A 20,024-nucleotide genomic window follows, 5' to 3' on the forward strand; every position below is an offset into this window, starting at 1 on the left:
CATGTAGAGGAGGTGGCCGATGGAGTTCTACCCTTGAACTTGTATCCATATCCAGTTACTGTGATTATCTGGCTGAGGGGGTTTAAGCCTATGCAGAATAGCAGCAAGAACAGTGTGTCACGTTGGTATATGCTGCACTTGAATGACCACTTGTGTAAGTTGACTTGAGTTGATTCTAGTGTTGAATTCCACACTCCCATTGGATTCTTGAGGAAGTTGTGTCCTGTTTTATATACCAGGTATTCACAGAATCATGTGTGTGGCATTGAGTGCTAAGCTTTTCTGTAGTCAATCCAGAGTGTGCTTAAATTGGCCAGATAGTGGTAAAGACAAGGAAGATAGTTAAGATTGATGGGGTGGAACTATCAGTGGATCTCATAACAGTCATGCAGACCAGCTACAAGTATCCACCAGTCACATGGAAACCAGGATGAGGAGACAAGGAAGACAGCAACACCCAAGTACCACCAATGGATAAGACAGGTTCTGAAGAACCAGCTCAATAAGAAAAACAAGATCATGCTATCAACATGTATACCCTGTCAGTCATCAGATACCTTGCCAATATAGTGAGTTGGACAAAGGATGATATGGAGACTGCCAATGTGAAGTCTCAGAAGCTTCTTACAAGTATATCTAGACAGTCTAGACTAGGGGTGTCAAATTCACGGTCATCACATGAAGTATCGCAACTTCTCCCCCCCTTGGCTAAACCAGGGGTAGGCATGGCCAGCACATGACGCATCCAGCCCATGGGCCGCAAGTTTGACACCTCTGATCTAGACACTTAGTCTTGGGCAACTTCTCTATCTATGAGCAGCAGGTGTTTTGAGCTTCTGGTTGTTCCCAATACCTTTCTCAGCTGTACTTATATACTGGCCCATATGGTCCTATAGCTTGACAGTTGTGGGAAGGCAGGTTATTGGGGGGAGGTTGGCCAATGCTGCTCCCTTGTGGGGTCTTTTATGATCAGCACTGTTTAATACAAGGAAGAACAGTGCTGTCTAACAGTAAGGATGGGAGCATGCTGCTAGAAACTGGTTCAACTGTGCTGTTAGGTGTTCATGCATTGCTGTTGGTTTCTTTAGCCAGTAGGTATTGATCATGTCTGAGCCAGGTGCTGCCCAGCTCTTCATGTTCTTGACCCATAATTCATTATCAACTTTGTGATGATGACTTGTTCATGTTCATGTTGTTCATGTTCATGTTGTTGTCTACTCTCAGGTCCTGCAGCAACTTTACACTGGTGTTATGTGTCTTCAGTTTTAACCCATGTGTTCTTCCAGTTTTGTTCAGTTTCTGATATTGGTGGCTATGCCATCACTGTGTTTTTGCACTGCAGTTGGGAGCATGTTGGATGGTTCTCTTTGGAGAGCAGAGCATTTATCTTTTTTGCTTCTCTAATGAATCTTCTTAGCCCATAGCCAGTGCTGTGAGTCTTTGTTTATTAGTATTTAGGGCTTCAGATGGAGACAGGCCCTTGTATTTTTTTCAGTAACCAAGGTTTATCCCTAATCTCCACACCCTTTTATAGTTCCACCAGCTGATTGAGTTGCCTTGATCTTAGCCTCCACCTCATTGTCTAGGGACAAGCAGGCAATGTGCTGTTCTTTTTCTTGCTCATGTAGTCAACTAGGGATTGTCATGAGGGCTCTGTTGGCATCTTCTGGCACACTATTTGATGGTAATTTTCCACTGAACCTTGGTGATCAGTCTTGAGGGTTGACTATAGCTAGTTTACCCATGATCTTACGCTTCGTATCAGCTGCTATGCTCTGTAATGGAAGGAGGGGGCATAGAGTTTCTGGCTTCATGTGTTGGCTGTATATCTGTTTGTTCTTCCATGTGTTCTTGAGACCAGAATGCAATGTATAGTCTATCTCAGTTGTTAGAGCATCTTCTTCACTACGTTGAAGCACTGGGTAACTTAACTGCTTCTTAGTGTGGATACTGGTCTTCTGTACATTCATAGTTCCCTCCAATGTTTCATACAGTATATCCCTTCTCATTAGGTCTAGTGTTGTAGTAGCATTCCATCAATTTATATCCAAGGTAGGCAAGTGAAGTTTTGGGGGGTCTTTGCCCAAGGACCCCTATTGGTGAGGTAGGCACCAGCTGAGATTTGAACTCTACTTTCCCATATCACTGTGCTATCCAGCTACTCCATGTGATAATACTCTGAATTTGGGTTGGACTGCTTTTGGCCTGTCAGCAATATTTAATGTATACAAATATAGACATTCACATTCATTTCGCAATGTTGTGGTATCATGATTCAAAAAGAATATTTCTTTGTGTGAGACAGGAATGAGGTGTGTTGCCCACAGTTTAACTCGTCCAAATTGTCCCCCTCACCACACCTTCTCCTCAGCTGCTTTTTCCATGAGTAGGATTCCTGTGTGTTAAGGCAAGGGCACTCATAGATTTAAATAAGTAGCAGCTGCAGGCTGGTTTAAAACAATGAACCACCCAATCTGTTAGCTCTCTGCTGCATTATTAGTCCCCCCCCCAAAACTATTTTGACCTGTAGAATGGTAGGAGAAAGTGAACCTGGATTCCCAATTGACTTTGCTTGTCAGAAGGTTGCAGAAGACACATGATCCTACGACACTGCAACTGTCATAAGTACAAGTCAGTTGCCAAGCATCTGAACTTCGATCACATGACCACAGGGATGCTGAAATGGTTGTAAATGTAAACAACGGTCATAAGTTGCTTTTTTTCAGTGATGTTATAACTTTGAACCAGGGGTGAAATGCTCCCAGTTCGAACCGGATAGCCCGATCCAGTAGCAATAGAGGCGGGTGGTTCGGAGAACCCGTAGCAAAAATCCCTCCCCCCCCCCATGCCCAGCTGAGCCACACAATCATCAGAGGCTTATTTTTTTACTTTTAAAAGCATTTTTTCTACAACCTCTTCAGCAGAAAAAATGCTTTTAAAAGTAAAAAAAAAAAAAGCCTCTGATGATCGTGCGGTTCAGCTTGGATCATCAGAGGCATTTAAAAGAAAAAAACCCTTTTTTTCTATTAAATGCCTCTGACGATCCAAGCTGAGTTGCCTGATCGTCAGAGGCATTTAAAAGAAAAAAAGTCTCTGCTGATCAGGCAACTCAGCTGGGATCGTCAGAGCCTTTTGAAAGCATTTTTTTAAAATCTCTTCGCCAAAAAAGGTTGTAGAAAAAATGGTTTTAAAAGTTTTTTTAAAATTGGCCATGCCCACCCAGTCACAGTACCCCCCCCAAGCCATGCCCACAGAACCGGTAGTAACAAATTTTAGATTTCACCACTGCTTTGAACAGTCATTAAATGAACTGTTGTAAGTTGAGGACTACCTGTGCTTTAAGTCTTGCTAGAGTCTGTCAATGTACCTTTATTATAAAGTAATATTAACTCATCTGGTTATGATTCTTATTTGGTTTACCCTACAAAGCCACCCCCCATCCCACATGTCCCACATCTCCTGGAAGGGCATGTTCCAGGTCCCTTATAAATCCAGTAAATAAGTAACTAAATGAATCAAATCTCAGAATTGGAAAACATCAGCAAAGAATTTTTAAAAATAGATATCCCAGTTCTAGATTAAGTTCTAGATTAAGGGACAATTAATGTGGAGTCTATAGAACTTTTGGGTATGATAAATAGTTGTTTCAAGCAAATTGAAAAATAGCACTCTTCCTAAAGTTACTCTTCCAATTTTCTTTCAGCCCACCATCTAATTTATTTATTTATTTATTTATTTATTTATTTATTTATTTATTTATTTATTTATTTATTTATTTATTTATTTATTTATTATATATAATTACTGGTTAGAAGAACTACAGATTTTTGAAAACAATTTGAACCTGTTTGGGGGCGTTCTATATAAGGACTCTGAAGTTCTGTGATCTCATTATGTCTCTATACTGGTCTAACTCAAGGGTCTGCAACCTTAAACACTCAAAGAGCCATTTGGACCCATTTCCCACAGAAAAGAAAACACTGGGAGCCACAAAACCCTTCTCGTGCCTGACTATTTCTTGAGTGGCCACAAAACTAGCATATGTAGTTGAATTAAATGTTCTGTTTTCTTCGGAAACTTTTCTTTTCTTGGATTTACTGTATCCATGGTTGGCCTACCAGGGGTTGAAAAGCTCAATAAAGCTTTTTATTGATAGAGCCTTGGTAGTACAGGGGTTTAAGGCACCCTGTTATTAAGCTGGTTATTAAGCCCAGCTGTCTGCAATTACTGCAGGGTTCGAATCTCGCCAAGGCTCAAGGTTGACTCAGCCTTCCATCCTTTCTAAGGTAGGTAAATTGAGGACCCAGTTGTGGGGGCAATAAGCTGACTTTATATAAATATACAAAAGGATGAAGGCTATTGCTGAGCACATTGTAAGCCGCCCTGAGTCTTCGGAGAAGGGCGGCATATAAATCAAATTAAAAAAAAAAAAATCACGTGCCGGCGGGTGTCACACATTGGCGGTTGTGACGCATATTTTGAGTGACAGGGAGCCGTAGCAGAGGGGTGAAAGAGCCACATGCAGCTCCAGAGCCACAGATTGCTGACCCCTGGTCTAACTGATTTCCAATCTTCAGTAAAATTATATATATATCTTAAAAATCTTACAGATCTGTGGAATCTGTGGACAGATTCACACAATTTTCCATTTGCGTGACATGCTCAATTATCAGATACTTAACTTATTACTTTAGGTGAAAAAAAGGATCTTGGATGTTTGACTCTTTTTTGCATCTATCTAGACAAGGCTCACAATGTGAAGTAGGAATACAGATTTTGACTTGTATGAGGAAGCATTAGAATATTTGCAATAAATTTCCATATTTATCTCCATTCCATTTCTCATAGCGTGATGGGTGAAGGATTTTAGTACTGCTGATGAGGACCAGGGAGTCTTTTTTTTTCTTTCTTTCTTAGTGCTGTGATATTGGGGGGTTTGAAGGCAACCAAACTTCACAAAGATTTTCAGGAGGTGGATGAGTGAAAGGGGTGGCAGTGAGGAGATATCCTAAGAAAGGTAGAGTAGAATGAGGTTGCACCCAATGAGCAAACCATCTCTAGTATTTGGGAAGAGGGAGAAAGGGGCATTACTCTCTAATTTTCTGACATATGTATATATTTAATTCAAAACTATATCAACTGTATTACCAATTAAAATTAACTTCACGTAACCACATAAACCACAAGAAATATCGTAACAATTTTTGTTATATATAAATATATTCCATGCCAGGTGTAAAAAGGTCTCTGTTTGTTCAAGAAGCTGACAATTGGGGGAAGTGGCACGTGTTGTTATTCCCATTGCCACATTTTTGTCATCAACAGCAGGAAGCGTACAAGCTCTTATTCACCTCCAGCTGCACATGGCCGGAACTACATTGTTTATTTTTGTAGCTTAGGGTTCTAAGGTAAATGGGCTGGCACAAGAGAAATGTCAGCTTTGCCACAGGGCAGACAAAGTCCAAAAGAAAATAGAGTATGTTTTGGGCAATTTTAAGAGGAAGGATGGTGTATTATTATAAATAATAAAACCAGGAATAATGTTACTTTTGATTTAATTTATACAGCTCAGTCATAGGTAATGCATCCAAGTTACACTGTTCTCAGACTCATGTCCATATGTTAGGAGGCTTTGCCCCATGTTTTCAGTAATAAAAGATGCATTTTATTAGTTTTACTATCTGCTCCATTCTTTAAACTTGTAACTCAGAATAATTTCCATGGAGCACTGTGCGTATGTTGGATCATAGTACAAATTAACTGGAAGACATCATGATCAGGAAGGCTTTCAAACAATTAAATCTATCTTTAATGTAACAGTTCTTGTCAACAGACCATTTTTTAAAGGTAATTGAACCTAAGAAATAATTAGCATAGGCAATTCTACATTATATGTACTCTCGTTTATACAAAGACAAAGTCTACCAATCTATAAAGATTCCACATTTATAATACTTCTTCCAGTTTTGGTCACCACATTATACAAAAGATGTTGAGACTCTAGAAACAGTACAGAGAAGATCAACCAAGATGGTTACGGGACTGGAGGCTAAATCATACGATGAACAGTTGCAGGAACTGGGCATGGCTAGTCTAGTGAAGAGAAGGACCAGGGGAGACATGATAGCAGTGTTCCAATATTTGAGGGGCTGCCACAGAGAGGAGGGGGTCAAGCTATTTTCCAAGGCACCTGAACTGAAGGTCAGACAAGGAATAATGGATGGAAACTGAACAAGGAGATATTCAACCCAGAAATAAGAATTTTTCTGGCAGTGAGAGCAATCAACCAATGGAACAGCTTGCCTTCAGAAGTTGTGGGAGCTTCATCACTGGAAGCTTTCAAGAAGAGACTGGCCTGCCATCTGTCAGAAATGGTGTAAGGTCTCCTGCTTGGGAGGAGGTTGGACTAGATGACCTACAAGGTCCCTTCCAACTCTGTTAATCTGTTTAAAAAGTTGGTAAAAAACTAGACTGTGTTCCTATAACTCCACAAGGGTAATTAGGAATGAGAGTTTAGGTAATACTTGATTTGCTACTGAGACAAAAGACATCATAACTGGAGGGTTGTTCATGATTGGGCATAGCAACAATTTGTCGCTCTCAAAAGAGTGACTTTAATTTATTTCCCAGCCCCCCTTCTATACAACTGGAGGAAAGCACCCTAAGTGGTCTAAGGCACCCTGTTATTAAGCTGGTTATTAAGACCAGCTGCCTGCAATTACTGCAGGTTCGAATCTCGCCAAGGCTCAAGGTTGACTTCCATCCTTTCTAAGGTAGGTAAATTGAGGACCCAGTTGTGGGGGCAAAAGCTGACTTTGTATAAATATACAAAAGAATGAAGGCTATTGCTTAGCGCATTGTAAGCCTCCCTGAGTCTCCGGAGAAGGGCGGCATATAAATCAAAATTAAAAAAAAAAAAAAGAAGAAGCCCCTCTCTATGGGAGCGTACTGGTTGGTGAGAGGCTACTGGTGGCAGAAGGCGGTCTCGTAGATACCCCGGTCCTAGGCCATGGAGCGCTCTAAAGGTGGTAACCAAAATCTTGAAGCGCACCCAGAAGACCACCGGGAGCCAGTGCAGCTCGCGCAGGAGGGGGGTCACATGGGAGCGCCATGTCGCTCCCATAACCACCTGCACGGCTGCATTCTGGACCAGCTGGAGCCTCCAGGTGCTCCTCAAGGGGAGCCCCATGTAGAGAGCATCACATGTATATGGATGTATATGGATGTGTCCAGCAGACCTAGTTCCACCTGATCATCTGAACATCTCCTTCCTAGCAACAAAGAGGATTTCAGGATAATATCTAATTTATCCTCGGAAAAAAATCAGTATTTTTGGATTTCCATGCTTATTTATAGTCTCAGAAGGATATCTTGAAGCGCCATGGAAATCCTAGGTAGTCTCATCAATTTTGCCTCTTCTTTCAAAGGACATATTGCATAATACAGGGAATCCTCAACTTACAACCACAATTGAGCCCAACATTTATGTTGCTAAGTGAGAAATTTGTTAAGTGAGTTTTGTCCCATTTTATGACTTTTCTTGCCACATTTGTTAAGTGAATCACTGCAGTTATTAAGTTAGTAACATGGTTGTTAAGTGGAACTAGTTTCCCCACTGACTTTGCTTGTCAGAAGATCACAAAAGGTGATCACATGACCCCAGGACACTGCAACCGTCATAAATGTGAGTCAGTTATCAAGCATCCAAATGTAAATCATGACCTTGGGGATGCTGCAATGGTCATAACTGTGAACAATGGTCATAAGTCCCTTTTTTCAGTGCTGTTGTAACTTTCAATGATCACTAATCAAACTGTCGTAAGTCAAGTAAAAGGGATTCTCAGTCAAGCAGATCAATTCACTCAATATTGTACCACCTTCCCCTTTTCATCAAAACCTCCACCTGCTCATCATATTCCAGGAGATGAACTCTTGCCTTAGAGCTTTGCATCCAGCAATCTGGAGAAGGTAAACAGTGAAGTTTCTCTGCTGCAGGCCTGATCAGTGAAAGCTTGCCTTTATTGCACTGGTTTCCTAGTTGTGCTGGCCACAATGGCTTGGTATGCAGATTAAACATCGCTGCCAGCTAATTTCTCCAAGCTTTGAAAAGCTTCAGTCACTGATATTTACAGATACAGCTGCTAATAGAGACAGAATAGCAGCCAGGTCTGGCTTCAGTTTGATTTTATTCTCTCACTCTCAGACATACAGTATAAACTCAAGATTTACATCAATATTTTGCCTCCTGGGTTTACCTCATGACTGCGCTTTCCAGGGTTCATGTTCCCAGAGCAAATTGGTGCAGTGTAGTGTCACAAGGAGAGTTGTTAACATGAGTCTCTCCTCCCCCCCCTCCTCCCCCCGCTGTCTCTAATCTACCTATTCTCCGAACTGCAGTAGAAAAAGGTCTTGCTGTTATTACGGACCACATGAGGAGAGGCTGGCAGCCCCAGACATTCTTGTTCCCATGGCAATTTTGCTTAATGGGTGACAGAGTTCCCAGCCTAGATGAAAGCAAAGAGCAAATGACTGAGGCCAGCTATCAGAGCATGGTATGTAACCATGGGGAGGACAGACGGCGACATCTACCACGCTTGCATTTGTGCCTCCATTAAAATGTAGTTTATATTGCAGGCCTACAGTATACCTGAACATGCATCCTGCAGCTGATGCAGCAGAAAACTGTTGAGATTATGCTGAGAAGGTATCATCCAAAACATAGAGACCTCTGTTTCACTGCAAAGTGAAAATAGGAGGATGGATCTCCCTGGCATAAAAGGCTCCCTTCCTGGGACTGAACTCATGATGCTTCTAGCTGATGGGGACCACAACATGACCTACTGCCAAAACTGATGAGATGTAATTGGGGAGAGGCAATCCCTCAAGTAATCAGGTCCTATGCCGCGTAGATCTTTATAGGCCATTACCAGCACCTTGAACTGAAGCCCTAAGTAAAGAGACAATCAACACAGCTCACAAACAAAGATATAACATGTGCTTATTGTGAGACAAACATAGCTGACTGTAGGATAGCATTTTGCACCAGTTGAAGCTCTCTCAAATGTGTTTCAAGGACAGTGCATGGCACTAATCTATATTAGAGGTGACTAAAGCACGAATGACCACGGCCTCTTGGTTCGAGAATGAGCACAACTGGCTCATTCCAGTACAGCTGGAAGCACAGTGGAAAAGGCTGAGAATCAAAGGCAAGGGTGGGGTAGAGAAAGCAGAAGAATTCAGTGGGTGCAAGTATAGCCAAGCAACCCAACCAGAGACTATTTCAAGGATGCTATATGAGAGGAGGCCGCCAGTCTCAAGTCTGCCTGGATGTTTATTTTGAGGCCCCCAGGGTGCACGGAGGCTGAGATTGAACAAAATCCAATGCTTTTGCAAACTACTAGAATTCCCTTAGGAACTTAACGTCAATTTGAGTATTTCTGGATCTTCAAAAAAATAATCCAAATGGAAGATTGGGAACCATTTTTAATTTTTGATGAACGTAAATGACTAAAAGTGAAAAGGGTTATTTAACTTGGAGGGATTAGGTTGCCTGGTCCCTTACATCTCTAACAGTATGAAACAAGATTTCAATATTTTGGGAACATCTGAAGTTATTATTACCAAATGTAGTTTGTTCCTGGCAATGATCTAGTAGGTAGGTTTCATTAACCTAAAATGCATGGGGTTTAGTTTATAATAATAGAATATTCAGAAAAAGGATTTGAATGTAAAATAACTGAACAGTTGAGTATTCAAAATACTTAATGTAAAAAAGAGTTCTCAATTCACTTTTTTCTCAAAGATATATATATATTCTATGTTAACAGAAATCAGTTCTAGAGTACTAATTTAGTTATAGATCATGCAGCAGTAACACTTCATAAAGAGCAAAAGTACAGTATTTGCTGATACAAAAATAAAAAATAATATTAGCTGTAGTTCAGTATATAATAATAATAATAATAATAATAATAATAATAATAATAATAATAATAATAATAATAATAATTTTATTTCTATACTGCCCTTCTCCCGAAGGACTCAGGGCGGTGTACAGCCTATTTAAAAACACAAGACAAAACAACGATTAAAAATTTAAAATGATTAAATAGATTTGGCTCAATTTAAAACCCCAGAAATTTAAAATACCCCAATTTAAAATTATTATGTTGATAGCCCGGCCTGGCAGAACAACAGGGTCTTCAGTGTGCAGCGAAACACCCGGAGGTCGGAGATCTTACGTATTTCCAGGGGCAGTTCATTCCACAGGGCTGGGGCTCCCACAGAGAAGGCCCTCCCCCTGGGTGTCACCGGCTGACATAACTTGGCCGATGGCACCCTGAGGAGACCCTCTCTGTGGAAGCGGACTGGCCGGTGGGAGGCTATTGGTGGCAGAAGACGGTCTCGAAGGTACCCGGGTCCTATGCCATGGAGCGCTTTAAAAGTGGTAAGCAACACCTTGAATCGCACCCGGAAGACCACTGGGAACCAGTGCAGCTCGCGCAGGAGGGATGTCACGTGGGCACAACGAGTTGCGCCCATAACCACCCGCGCGGTCGCATTCTGGACCAGTTGGAGCCTCCGACTGCTCTTCAAGGGGAGCCCCATGTAGAGAGCATTACAATAATCCAACCGGGAGGTAACAAGGGCGTGAGTGACCGTGCGCAGGGCGTCCCGGTCCAGAAAGGGCTGCAACTGGCGAATCAGGCGAACCTGATAAAAGGCCCCCCTGGCCACCGCCATCATATGCTCTTCTAAAGACAGCCGTGCGTCCAGGAGGACACCCAGATTGCGAGCCCTCTCTGTGGGGGGCAAAGATTCACCCCCAATAGTCAGCGATGGCACCTGCTGACTATATTGGGGCGCCGGAAGCCACAGCCACTCGGTCTTGGAGGGGTTGAGTCTGAGCCTATTCCTCCCCATCCAGACCCGCACAGCCTCCAGGCAGTGAGACATCACATCAAGGGCATCGTTGGGGTGGTCTGGGGTGGAGATGTACAGCTGAGTATCATCAGCGTACAGACACTTCACTCAAAAACCACGGATGATCTCGCCCAGCGGCTTCACATAAATGTTGAACAGGAGGGGCGAGAGGACCGACCCTTGCGGCACTCCCCATGCGAGACGCCTCGAGGTCGACCTCTGTCCCCCTGCCAACACAAACTGCGAGCGGTCGGAGAGGAAGGAGGAGAACCACCGCAGAATGGTGCCCCCTATTCCTAACCCCCTCAACCGCTGCAGCATGATACCATGGTCGATGGTATCAAAAGCCGCTGAGAGATCTAATAGGACTAGGACAGAGGAGCAACCCCTGTCCCGAGCCCTCCAGAGATCATCCACCAACACGACCAATGCCGTTTCTGTGCTGTACCCCTGCCTGAAGCCCGACTGGTACGGGTCTAGATAGATAGCTTCATCCAGGTGCTGGGGAAGTTGTCGTGCCACCACGCTCTCAACAACCTTCGCCACAAAACGAAGTATATATGTATGGGTGATATAAGATTTTTCCCCCTGAAAATCTTATTGCATTTAATAATATCTAACAATTAAGTTAACCTAGAAACCAAGAGGAACATAGGTGGCAAATTTCATGTTTGTAGGATTTACGGTTCTGGAGATTCTGGAGATAGTTATATAGATATTTATCTATCTATATATATAAAAGCGAAAATCACTCACGCCGTAATCACGAAATCTCCAGAACCATAAAGCCTACAAACGTGAAATTTGCCATCTATGTTCCTCTTGGCTTCTAGGTGCTCACTAAGAAAGGATTTTTCGAAATGACCATCAGAGCATTAGTATTTCCTATATTATTATTAACACGCTCTGATGCTAAGGAGTTCTATTCCCCCTCCCCACCTGAAAAGAAATCCGTTCCAAATGCAAAACACAAGCAGAGGAGAGAAGTTTCACTTTCAGTTTTACTTTCACAGCAGCAACCAGGGGATAGGATAGAGGAGGCTTCTGTGGGGCAAGCTTGAGGGAGAGAAGGGGATAGGAGAGGAGAGGCTTCTGTGGGGCAAGCTTGAGGGAGAGAAGGGAATAGGATAGGAGATGTTTCTGTGGGGCAAGGCTCAGGGAGAGAAGGGGGATAGTATAGGATAGAGTTCTGTGGAGCAAGGCTGAGGGAGAGAAGGGGATAGGAGAGGCCGATTGTAACTACTCATTAATTGTCAAGCTGTAAGTGTCAATTTATCAAGCCCCATCACATAGTTTCATAGCGAAGCACGGGTATCCAGCTAGTACTTGTATAATGTACGGTCGACATATCACAGAGACACTTTCATCTACTAGAAAACTTTTTAAAACTTTATTGGACACACACACACACCATTTCCTTGTTTATTTGACTACATCATTTTTGATAAACTATACTATTACAAAAATGTCTTTTACAAAATGGAAAAGGATTTTAATATCCAGGGTTATTGTTTATGTTGGAGAAGTACTACTGTCAATGGTATAATATTGCCTGCTCAAAAGCAGGAACAAGAAGAAACACATTCTTCAAATAGATGGAAAATAGGGAGAAAAATTGGCATGAGAAAATATCATAGTCCAACTTCTGCCCTGTTTCAGAGGAATACTTCTTCATCGGAGGAATACTAGAAATTAAACAATTAATAAGAGATGGGCACATACTTTTTTTTCTTATACCTGTTTTCCCCTTATTTTCCACAATATTGCTCCTGGAAAAATTTACTTGGAAAAACTAGCTTTTGCTGCCAGATAGCTAGCTTTATAAGAGAGATGTCTGTCCTTGTAATATCTTAACAGGAGAAAAATCCCTCACTGTTCCAGAGAGTGTAAAACAGGAGTATGCAACTAAATCCCATTCAAATGCTTTGGATTGACTTCAATCAATTCCAACCAGCATGACCAATAGGAAGGCACTATGGAAACTGTGTTCTAAAATATTTGGAGGGCACCAGATTGCTTGCCCAAGATGTGAAGTGAGTCTGCCAGCTCTAACAAGCCTTTCCCCAAACACAGTTCACTACAAGAGCTTGTTGAAAATTAACACCCCAATGTTAAAAAGAAGGAAAATCAGCTGGATATGGTGAAGAAAGGATGAAACAGATACACAAAGTTGGCAGGAAATAAAAAAGACTATTACAGTAATGACAACAACAAACATTATTATGGTCAATGATTAGTACAAAAAAAAAAAGAATATTGCAAAATAAAGTACTGTTGCAATTGTGTCTACATAATTCCTGGGAGATTTTTTTACAGGAAGGATACTCTAGTTAGCTGGCTTGATTATTCAGTTTTCTACTAAAACGACAATAAACAGCCCTATGAAAAGTCGAGACAAACAATTCAGGGCCTCCATTTCATGACCAGTGAACTCTATCAGGAGTCCCTATTAACATTATGGCTAGTGTGCTAACCCAGCAAAACATTGAAGTGCTTTGCAGCTATACTCCTCTGGGCCTGGTATTTATTTTATGATTTGTATATAACTTTAACAGAATTGAAAATTTATTTACTGAAAGGATGGCAACTTTATTTCCAAATAATTTATCCTAAAAGAGAGATGTTGCCTTTGATTTCCTGAAATATGGTAGTATCCGTTTTGAGGAAAAGGGGGAAATCGTCTTCCTTTTGGGTAAATATAATATTTTATATTTCACTCATATGTTTTAAGGTGGAGAAAAATAACTACCAATATAAAACATAACAGAAAAATAATCCAAGCAAAATTCTCAGATATATTCTATCTGTGAAAAATAATACAATAATGGAAGAATAATGTCCCCTGGAAAAGAGTTTCAAGAAGAAAAACACCTGCACCTCTGAAATTTCATTCTTCCTTCACCATTTAAGATATCCTAAACACAATTAAAGGTAAAGGTAAAGGTTCCCCTTGCACATATGTGCTAGTCGTTCCCGACTCTAGGGGACAGTGCTCATCTCCGTTTCAAAGCAAGAGCCAGTGCTATCCAAAGACATCTCCATGGTCATGTGGCCGGCATGACTAAATGCCAAAGGCACACGGAACACTGTTACCTTCCCACCAAAGATGGTCCCTATTTTTCTACTTGCATTTTTTTACGTGCTTTCGAACTGCCAGGTTGGCAGAAGCTGGGACAAGTAACTGGAGCTCACCCTGTTACTAGGGATTCGAACCACTGAACTGCCGACCTTTCGATCGACAAGCTCAGTGTCTTAGCCACTGAGCCACCGCATCCCTCCCTAAACACAATTAGTCAATCATAATTTTATGATACACAACTAATAACATTGCATTAGAATTGAATGTTTTATCTGGAACAGAACTATTTAGTGAGAAAATATATGCTAGTAAAATGAAATGGAATTGTAACTTTGAGAGAATATTTACCTGATGCTTAACAAATCAGTAATTAAAACTTGATGTGCCAGGGCCAGTTCTTCTTTTAATTTGGATATGGAAATTTCCTCAGCAGCGTTTCAGGAAAAACTTGTATTATTCATTGAATTTATCAATGAACTATCAAGGAGGAAGAGAGATTTTTCTGTCTCAGGTGCCAAAATAATTTGATTAGTCTGGATTCTATGGACTTTAATTGAAGTGGGAATTGTGCTATTTGCTACTTTGTCTTAGCAGGCAGCAATGTATCCTAAGCCTGGTGGCTAGTTCTTACAAAAAGCGGTGTAAACCTATTTTGTTTTTTTCTTTGCAATAAGAGATGTTGTGAGACAATGGTAAGTGACATCTGAACCCCATTTCAAGTTCTCTGAAGAATGCAGGACAATTACTAGAGTTGTGCAAATTCTTTGAAAAGGAACTTCAGAATGTGCCTGGTGTCCTACAAAGCACGCCCTTTTGAATTGTCAGAGATAAGGTTAGGGCAGCAGTATTCACAAAAGCAATCACATCTTGCCAAATACATATTATTGGATAATCTGGTAGTGTCACTCTGATTTTTTTTTTTCCTGAGTGAGCCATGCTAGTCCAGCAGACAGTTCAGCCTGGGAAAAAAAATGAAACCACTTATAAAACTGACCTTTACAGATATTGCCACTATAACCAGTTACAGAAAGACTCTTGGGACACAGGCTTGGACTGTGGGAAGCAGCCTTTTAGCTGTGACTAGAAAATAGCTCCTTTTGTGTATTTAAAAGGGCTGTCTAATTCCAACCAAATATCCATTAGAAAAGGCAATGATATAAATTTTGAAATGAAGGAAGAAGTTTAGGAGTTTGAACTGTCATCTCAACCATCTCCCTTCAATTTATGTGCAAACACTTATTCAAAAGTGGTTTTTCCCCCTAAAGGTGACTAAACTGTATAATCCCAAATAGATTTATTGTAAATTAGGATGCCCATCAGACAGTTGCAAAGGCAAGAAAAACCTGATTTCTCCCACCAAGTTATAGCTTCCACCATCTCACATCTGTAGGGAAAGGAGTTATTTTGGCTTCACCAATCTAGGAATTTTCTTATGACTTCTCATTTCATTTATTTTGTGTTTTTCAGATACTAGTGTATGCAAAATAAATCCAATATTTCTCTGATGCTTATCAATACTCTCTCTAGCTTCCATGTTACCACAATTCCTTGACTTGACATGGTTTCCTCAGCTCTCATTGCTATCGTTATTTCTATCTAGCACAGATAAAATTTCCACAGCATTTTATTAACAATAAAATTAACAATAAAATGTACCTGAAAAGTGTGGAGGAGGAGAATGGTAAGCAGATAGAAATACAGTTAACCAAATAAATTAACAAAGTTAAAAATTGTTACTTAAGCATAATGAAGAGACAAATTATAACTATGTAATTGAGTGTCTTCAACAAACTGCCTTCATCCTTATTTAAAACAACATACTTACCAGATATTGACTTAAATAATACTTTGAGAAAATTCATCAAAATGAATGAGAAAAGTAAATTATGGTTAAGCTTTTCTCATTGCTTTCAGTTTAGTTAGTTTAGTTTATTATATTTTTATACTGCCCTTCTCCCAAGGGACTCAGGGCGGTGAACAGCCATGGTAAAAACAATGTACAACAAAAATTAAAAGCTTATTAAAATAATTCAATCATTTGGCCAAATTTAAAACATCTAACTAAAATCATTTTAAAACCCCTATCAAAACCCAATTTAAAAAGCTCAATTTTGTGACTTCATAAAGATGAGTAATCTGAAATAAAGACTAAGAACAATTTATTGCTACTTATTACCTCATCACAAAATTCTCTTTTTTCTAAAGATAAATTTAGAATGTGGAGTCCAGATCTAAGATCATGTAAAGGGTCATTCTATTTGTGAGGTCAAAAAAATGAATAAATTAGAGCAAATCCTACCAATCAGCATCACGTTCCTGATAACCAGAAGCTGTACAAGAAGCTTTCCACCGACATGTGTAGGAAGCAATATGACCTCTGAAAATCTAATTCAAATGCGAAATCGTGGGATTGTTGCTGTCTAGATCAAGGAACACCAAAGAGACTTATGGGTAAAAAAACAAAGTTCCTGAGAATTGCTAATATTAAGCTATGGGAAAAGATACAATTCAAGATTCATCCCATAGTTTCCAAATTATCCTTGTAATAACCTATGTTGCTGAACAAAACAAATATCTTTATTTTATTCCAGGGCAAAAGAGATTTGTTTGTTTTATTAGTATTGAAATATCTGAATTGCAGATGAACTACAAAACATGTGACAAAGAACAGCAATTCATATGATGATTTCTGGGAGAGAGAGAGAGAGAAAATTTAGATATTTTTTTTTGTCTGTTTAATTGCTTTTGGTTCTTTTCTTATCCTCTCATTTCCTAGGGTTTTTTTCTTTGTGCTCTCTTCATTAGGAGAATTAGTATAGAGCTGTTACTTTTTCCCCTTTTCTTCTTCTTTCCTTATTGTATAGATTATTTTATATAATTGTATTTAAAATTATAATTTTATATAAATCTTTTGTTAACTTTATTTTTGACACTAAAGTAGTCCTCATTTACCAATCACTCGTTCAACAAGCATCTGAAGTTATGACAGTGCTGAAAAATGAGACTTATGACTAGTTCTCAAAGATGTGGCCATTGCAGCATCCCCATGGTCATGTGATCATGATTTACATGCTTGGCAGTGTGCATTTATACTGATCACAGCATCTGGTGATCACGTGATCTCAGTTTATGACCTTCACAGCTAGCTTCAACAAGGAAAGTGAATAAGGAAGCCAGCAGGAAGACACAAGTCAGTCATGTGAAATAGCTCGTAATCAACTGAATTGTTTTGCTTAATGACTGCAGCCAGAACTGATGAACTGATGTTGTAAATTGGTCACGGTCATGTGGTGTTTCATTTTATGATCACCTTGCTTAGTAACAAGAGTTTCTGGCCCCAAATGTGATGGGTAAGTGAGGGCTACCTATGTGTAATGTTTATATAACAATAATATAATTATATTGCTCTTTTGTTTCTAAGTAGTGCTATAGATGTTATTATATATGTGTTCTGTCCACACTACACATTAGTCTGTATGCAGCTCAACATGCAGCTAAACCCACCTATCCTCCAATAAAACAGACTGTGTGCATCAGGGGTGGGTTCTACTTACCTTTACTACCGGTTCGCAAGAACTAGACCGAACCGGGAGCAACCTACCACTGGTATGCGTAGATCTGAATGCTTTATTGAAAGAACAGGATATGATGAAACTGGGGAAAGTAGGGATACATACAATGAGAACCAAATACAAGATAGACAATATTGAGTTACTGCTGAACATAACAATTAATAAATACAAGCAATTTAAATCTCAGCAGCAAAGTTACTGTACTGCATGTGTTTCCTTCAACCCTTAATAAAAAAAAGTTTTAATACAAGTTTAAGAATTAAAAAAAATATTGGAATAAAGAGCAATAGGGTGTAGCTACAAATGGACTAAGGCAGGGGTGAAATCTACTTATCTTCCCAACCAGTTTGGAAGTGTATGTGCTGTACGTGCGCTTGTTTCACTCGCATGTCACGTCCATGCTTGGACGTGCAAAAAACAAGTTACTTCCTGGTTAAAACCAGGAAGTAATGATGACCGGCCAGGTGGGCGGAGCCTCACACCACCATCGCTACCAGTTCTCCGAACCACCGGCATTTCATCTCTGGACTAAGGTTCAGATGAAATAAGATTTTTCAATCTTGAAATAAGATTTTGGAATTAATTATAAAGAATCTTTACCATCGAAAAAATTCTTTTGCTTTGATTTTTAAAAAAATATAAAATATAAAAATATTCAAAACTGGACACCAGAGAAAACTATAAGGAGCTAAGATTACAATTAAAGGAGAACCCTTAAATTCAATTTACAATTACAGAATGTAGCAAAATAATCTAACAATGGACATTATAAAGGGTATTTTTCAACCAATTCACACAGAAATTAATTTTTAAAATGTCTACTGCTATAGATTGTGTCTAAAAGAGGAACAAGTTCTACCTGACTGAGTTGAAAGTGGATTTATAAATGATAGACTACAATAATAACATTGAAAAAGATGTTATGCTGAAATACAAAAGAAACTGGTTGATGTCTTAATAATTAAAAGGGATGTACAAACAACAAACCAAGAGAGTGATCTGGATAATTTTTTCTATATGAGATTTACAAAAGAGGCTTGTTAAGTTTTTAAGAATTTTGTGAGAAGGAATAAAAATAAAAGAAACCAAGTTCTATGACAGTGAGAAATAAATGGAAGGTATATTAAGTTGGTTTATTTGATCAAGGCTAAAATAGCTATGTTGTTATCTCTGTTAACCTTTAATGGATTTTTGCTGACATTAGGACTGAAATGAAGATGATTATAGTTTTGTCTATAGATAAGACATAGGATATGGGAAGAAGACATTATTTGCTTATTTTAAGAGAAGGTAATAAATTACTAAAACTGTTTATACTTGTGATGAAGATGGGGATGTCATTTATATATTTATTGTCCTGTTCTTTACCATATTCTTATTTTCTTTCCCCCCTCTATTTTCCTTTTTTTTCTTTGTTTTCTGCACCTTCTAATCTTTTTTGTTCTATTTTCTCCTGTTTGTATTACCGTAGTTTGTATTGTTGTAATTATAGTCCTTAATTCCTTTCTTTGAGAAAATTATACCAAATAGGCTGAGAATTTTAAAGGGAAATAAGGAAAAACATAATCTAAATTTACTGTTTAAATACACTTCCACTTTGCCGCCACATCCTGCGCAGAATCTTTAATATTATTCATGTGTGTCTTATTTGTTTACTCACACCTAATGTTCCATAAGAGGGCAATGTCGAGCCCCTAAAATGTCTATGTCTTTGTCGGATGACTGTATTGGGGGGGGGGATACTGTTTTCAATGTTTTGTTTGTACGGTTGCTTCATTTATTTACTTTTTTAGGAGGAACCATTTATATTTTAATTGTGAGCGACCTAGAGTGTGAGATCTGGGCAGCTCATCTCACGTGTGATGGGCGCCTGTATAAAGGGAATAAACGATAAAACCAGATAAAAAACTGTGTCTCATCCTTGTTGTCCAACACAAATTGCATCAGAACGAGGAGGGAGTGGGAAGTCAATAGTGTGTGTTTGTGTGTTATTGGGGGACGTTGAGATAACACGCAACTGGAGTTTTCTCATCATCTCTCACAAGAGACTTTGACAAGATGCAAATGTTAACATTTCTTCAGATTCCCAAGATTTGAAAAGGCGGTGGCGTCCCAGCTTTGGAACCGATGACTTGGTTGGCTCTTTCCGTGTTTAAATGTTATGGAGCAAGCAGAGTCGTTTTTGTGGTTATAAGATGTTTAACAAGAAGCCACCTAGCAATCAAAACTTTTGGGGGACGATCTCACGAAATCGGAACGCCCCGGTTTTTGTTTTTTCTTCTCCAACTAATGTTTAATTCACGATTGGGCCTGAAATACTGTATATATACAAAAGGGCGGGACCAACCAGCGCTTCTGTCCAATGGTAGCCCAGCTCTCCGGAAAGGCGTCTGATGCTCTGCGAAGGTCCGGTCTGCAACCAAAGCCCTTTTTTTTTTCGTTCCCCGCTG

The sequence above is a fragment of the Pituophis catenifer genome, unplaced genomic scaffold (assembly GCF_029215685.1).
Source record: "Pituophis catenifer annectens isolate HBS135680 unplaced genomic scaffold, rPitCat1.0.hap2 SCAF_1, whole genome shotgun sequence".
In the NCBI taxonomy this organism is placed as follows: Eukaryota; Metazoa; Chordata; class Lepidosauria; order Squamata; family Colubridae; genus Pituophis; species Pituophis catenifer.